Below are 5788 nucleotides of genomic sequence, written 5' to 3'. Positions count from 1 at the left end.
GATCACTCACCATGGGACAATTCAACATTTTTATTTAATTATTTAAAATAATTAAAAAATTATTTTAATTTTTGTCATTGACATTTCATTTTGTTCCTCCTTTTGCATCATTTCTTTAATGATCCTGTTCCACCATTTATTCAATGTTAGGTAACTTTTTTCCTGCAGGAAGTTGTCCGCTGGTAAGTTGGCTGTGGTGAATTGTTCTGTGATGAGTTGACCATGGTGAGTTGGCTGTGGTGAATTGTCCTAGACCCAAACTGAGCTTGGTCCTTGGTAGTTTCTGAACATGATGGTTTTCTTGCAGATGTTTCATTATCAAACTAGTAATATCATCAGTACTAGCACTGAAGATATTACCTAGCTTAGTAATGAAACATCTGCAAGAAAACCAATAAGCTCAGACAGCAACAAGGACCTCACAATCTAACCTACATTCAATGCCTTTTCTAAAAGTACAGGTGTTACTTTCCAGCATGGTGGCTCATAAGTAGGAGCTAAGACAAGGGGCTAGGTAGTAAAGGAAGAAGTCATCAAGAAGTCAGCTTTGACATATTCAAAGCCTTCAGCAACTGAATTACCGTCTTCATATGATGTGGCGGCACTAACAACCTGTAGATGAAACCAGGGAAGGAGATTCAGAAAGCTCTAGAGCAGTGTTTTCAAAGTGTATAAGCTTAGGACTTAAGTGTGGATTTCGACTCCCAGAATTCCTCAGTCAGGATGCTCCCAGAATTCTGGAAGTTCTCAGTATCTCAAACTTGCCAAGTTGAAAAACATTATCCTGGTGTCTATTCCAGCTAAGGTCATCTGCTTGTAGAAATCTTTATCAGATTTGGGAGTCTGATGTATAATGGGCCATACATAACATAAACACCATTTTTATGGTGATTTGTTGAAGAAGCCATAATTACCATATATTAGTAGCTTTGCTTGCATTTTTTGCTAAATCAAAACCAAACCACATCAGATTTATTACTATATTTTGATTTTACTTGTTAAGCCGCAATGTAGGAGGACATGAATGTTTAAATATAAAGTGAAATAATGATAGCAGACTCTTTACTCGTATTCCTATCTGCATTACAAATCAGTTGCTTCCTTCAGTGGCTAGTCAAGTGGTCTCTTCCACAGTCTGCCCATTTTAGAGCTAAGCATGTATAATTCCCATTTTTCCCTAGCTCGCTTCAATGTCTTGCCCTCAGCACTTCTGGGTGGTCGTTACAAGAGGCTCCCGATTAATAAGCGGCTATGCCTTTGTGACAGAGCCGAGGTCGAGACAGCGGAGCATGTCCTTCTATTTTGCCCTATGTATAGCGTGGACAGATCTAGGTTACTGTCTCTTCCTGAAATCGTCCCTCCTGGTCCTGATGGCTGTGATTTGTATGTGCATTGCCTTGGGGATGTCTCCTCGTACATCACCTCTCAGGTTTCCAGGTTTTTCTTGAGAGCTGTGACCATTAGAGGAGAGAGCTGTAACCTCCCTTAGTTGGGCTTTTGGCGACTGGCTGCTGTGTCTCTTTTGTACTGTTCATGTTTGGTCTGTGACTGTAAATAAAGTATTATTATTATAATTCCCATTTATTTAGGAACCATTTAAATATGAGCCAGCAGTATGCAGCAGTTGCCAAAAAGTCAACACAGTTCTAGGCTGCATAAACAGAGGGATAGAATCAAGATCACATGAAGTGTTAATACAACTTTATAATGCCTTGGTAAGGCCACATTTAGAATACTGCATTCAGTTTTGGTCGCCACAGTGTAAAAAAGATGTGGAGACTCTAGAAAGAGTACAGAGAAAAGCAACAAAGAGGATTAGGGGACTGGAGGGTTTCCTGCCTAGGCAGAGGGTTGGACTAGAAGACCTCCAAGGTCCTTTCCAACTCTGTTATTCTATTTTATTATATTCTATTTCAGTGGAAATCAGTATGTTTATTTGATGAAAAATGTCCTTTGACTCTTCCTTGTCAAACTACTTCTGCGCACTATTAATATCTCCATATATGCTGGAATTGCAGTGTATCTCAGCAATAGAGAGATATGCTTGTCTTATCTTGATTGTGAATTTGTTTTAAACTAATTGCAATTATTATTGGGACAGTCATGCAACAGAGACCTTTGAGCAACGAATTCTCTGTGTGACACTGCCCTTGAAAAGCATCTGGAAGTTTTAGCATTGTCATCCAGAATGCTAACTTAGAAGTGTCTCAGGAACTAGCAGGATTGAGCAAATCTCTTCAGAATAGTTTTTCCCCAATTATCATTGTTTGTTTGCTCCTGGGAACAATTCAAAAGCCTTCAAAAGCAGAGTACTGCATGTTCTACTCCATTTCTACCTATTCCAATCAATTTCACAAATCCAAGTTTCCTTGCTATCTAAAGGAATATACAGATACAAAGAGGATTGCTATTAATCGCAAGCCTTTAAAAAAAAGGTCACAACGGGTTGCATATTTTCATTTTCAATTCTAATGATGTCCAAATCAGTTTCTGATTCTCAATTTAAAACTTAGATGTACAGTATTTGTGGTCACCCTTCTCTTCATAGGGTCCCATGTCTCTTTCCACATTGTCAATACAGAAACAGCAAGCCTTGAAAACAGCCTGAATGGCATATTCTCATTCTGTTCTCTTACTATTCAGGTCACAGAATAAAAATAGTTTATAGAGTTCTGTAGGAAAAGGGGGGGAAAGTTCTATTGTCAGGCCATTTTGAAATTCTTTGAAATAAAATGCAACCATGTTTCTACATATTGTAACAAAAAAGGCCTCTTCTTTCTAATCACACTGTACATAGGAACCAAGGTGTACATTAATAGTGAGACCAACCATTAATTCATCCATAACTTTTTTTCAAATTAAGATTCATGGGATTTATTGTAGAATAGAATAACAGAGTTGGAAGGGACCTTGGAGGTCTTCTAGTCCAACCCCCTGCTTAGGCAGGAAACCCTATACCACTTCAGACAAATGGCTATCCAACTTCTTAAAAACTTTCAGTGTTGGAGCATTCACAACTTCTGGAGACAAGTTGTTCCACTGATTAATTGTTCTAACTGTCAGGAAATTTCTCCTTAGTTCTAAGTTGCTTCTCTCCTTGATTAATTTCCACCCAGCTTCTTGTTCTACCCTGAGGTGCTTTGGAGAATCCCTCTTCTTTGTGGCAGCCCCTGAGATATTGGAACACCGCTATCATGTCTCCCCTAGTCCTTCTTTTCATTAAACTAGACATGCCCAATTTTTGCAACCGTTCTTCATATGTTTTAGCCTTTAGTCCCCTAATCAGCTTGTTGTTTATGATTAAATCCTATTGACTTTAAAATAGCTAATCATAGCATCCTTAAAACAGGAAATTATGATGGTTCTTTTATGGATGGAGAGTACAAAGACAGACAGATGTTTAATTAACTCCTAACTGATTTCAAGAATCCTTTAATTAACAAATTTACTTGGAATACATCTAGTAAATTTAGTAATCCACTTCCCATTTATGCACCACATGGCAATTGCTAAACTCTCAGTCATTCCCAAAAGGAGCTTGCCATCTGTTTGTTTTGTACTTCAAAGCCATTTTAACTCTCAATAGGTGCCATGCATGGAGTTCCATTAGTGTTCTGTCCCACATTGTTGCAAAATAGTCAGGAGACTGCTGTGACCACTCCAGGAATCTAAGCAGCAAAGAAAGCGGCCAAAGAACCATTCCTTAATGAACCAAACGTGACACTCAAGAACCACCCTTTAATAGCAAGAGAATAAATAGAGTTATGTTTGTATTTTAATAACACAATATTTTCTCAATCAGAAAGATTTTTCACAGTATGTCAGTGTCCACTGCCAGAAATGGCCATGGACTCCAAGTTTGTTCATTACATTTCTCTCTTCCAGGTATAATAGACATTGCCAATGGATTCATAGTGCATTGATGTACTTAGGAGGGTGCAGACTAACCACGTTAGTTAATGGTTACCAGTAGCTACGTTTCTTGGTAAAATACATGGGAAAATCTCCTATCAGGGAAAATCCACTTAGGGTTATGGTTAGGTCTCCATGAATTCAAACAGTAAAATGGGTATCATTAACAAATTCGTAGCCCATCATTATGCTTAGGAGGGCCCTAAGTTTTCAAACTGGCCTTATCTCCATTCCCCTTTAAAATACTTGGGAAAATCTCTTGGGGGGGGATCCACTTAGATCTTCATGAATTTGTGGAAAAAATGAACATCAGCATCATATTTGTATCACATTCGTATGCTTGGGGAGGCACTGACTTATCTCTGTCTGCTTGTAAAATACATGTGGAAATGCCTGTCTTCCTAAAGAATGTGTCTTATTTATGATCCACAAAATATTGATGTTATTCCAATAGTAAAGCAGGCTCTGCAACATCACTGTGTAACTCATGGATAACCAAGCTAATGTGACCTAGATATGCATTCCATTCCGCTTAATCAATGGCTTCCTGCTAAAAATTAGTATTACTTCCTTACATCCCCACTTTGGGAGTATCAAGTTTGTTTGGTGGGTAAATTTAATGCTGAATTTTCTCTTCAAGTTCAGAGCTCTTCCTCCTCATTCAGAAAAGGAAAAAGGAACAGCGGTGTTTCTCTTAGATGCTCTTCAGTTACCGGGACTTGGACAGTACATGGTTTTAATAAATGAATAATAAACACTCAAGGAGCTATGGAATTCAAAAGCATTATTTTGTTTTAATGTGCTATATGGATAGCTGTTCATTTTTAAAAATGAGAAAAGAAGAATGAAACACTGGCTGTTACGTGCCTCTTCACTTCAACTTGTCATTAGAGCAAGGGAGGGAGGTGTTGATTACGAATTGGTTTAGTTCAGTTTGGACTGGTTTGGCCGAACTGGTAGTGGTTTGACAGCCTGGGTCACTGGAACGGGCAGCAACCCAGGCCTGCCACGTCCCCGAACCGGTACTCCAGGCAGTACCAGAGGCGCCATCTTGTTTTTGAATTCTGCACATGCACAGAACAATTTTAATTGCACTGCACATGCGCACACAGTGCACATCAAGTGCGCACACAGTGCACATCAAGTGCGCACATGAGCAAACCAGCAGTAGTGCCTGCTGGAACTCACCCCTGGGTTAGTTGGAAAAACAAAACTTCTCCAGTTCCATTGAAATTTGTGAGAGTCTGGAAACTTTTCAGGGACATAAATAGGTGTGAAGAAGAAGTCAGTTGGTTCCCATAACACAGAGAACTTGTTTACATGGTCTATATGGAAGCCTGGGAGTTGGGCTGGGAAACTTCATTGTTTAATACTGTGAACTGCTGCCTGAGAAATTCAGAGTTAGTTTTACTTCGCCATTACCTTACTATGTCCCTGAACCGGTTCTCCGGGCGGTATCATAGGCAGTGCCATCTTGTTTTTGAGTTCTGCGTATGCACAGAACAATTTTAATTGCACTGCACATGTGCATGTAGCGCACATCAAGTGTGTGAAGCATGTGCACACGCACAGCATGCACATGAGAAAACCAGCAGTAGTGCCTGCTGGAATCCACCCCGGGTTAGTTGGAGAAACAAAACTTCTCCAGTTCTACTGAAATTTGTGAGAGTCTGGAAACTTTTCAAGGAGATAAATAGGTGTGAAGAAGAAGTCAGATGGTTCCCATAACATAGAGAACTTGTTTACATGGTCTACATGGAAGCCTGGGGTTTGGGCTGGGAAAGTTCATTGTTTAATATTGTGAACTGCTGCCTGAGAGATTCAGTGTTAGTTTTACTTCACCATTACCATGTTATGTATTCAATAAACAGTAAGC

This window comes from Natrix helvetica, assembly GCF_964273705.1.
Source record: "Natrix helvetica genome assembly, chromosome: 4".
NCBI lineage: Eukaryota > Metazoa > Chordata > Lepidosauria > Squamata > Natricidae > Natrix > Natrix helvetica.
This window is presented reverse-complemented; position numbering follows the sequence as displayed.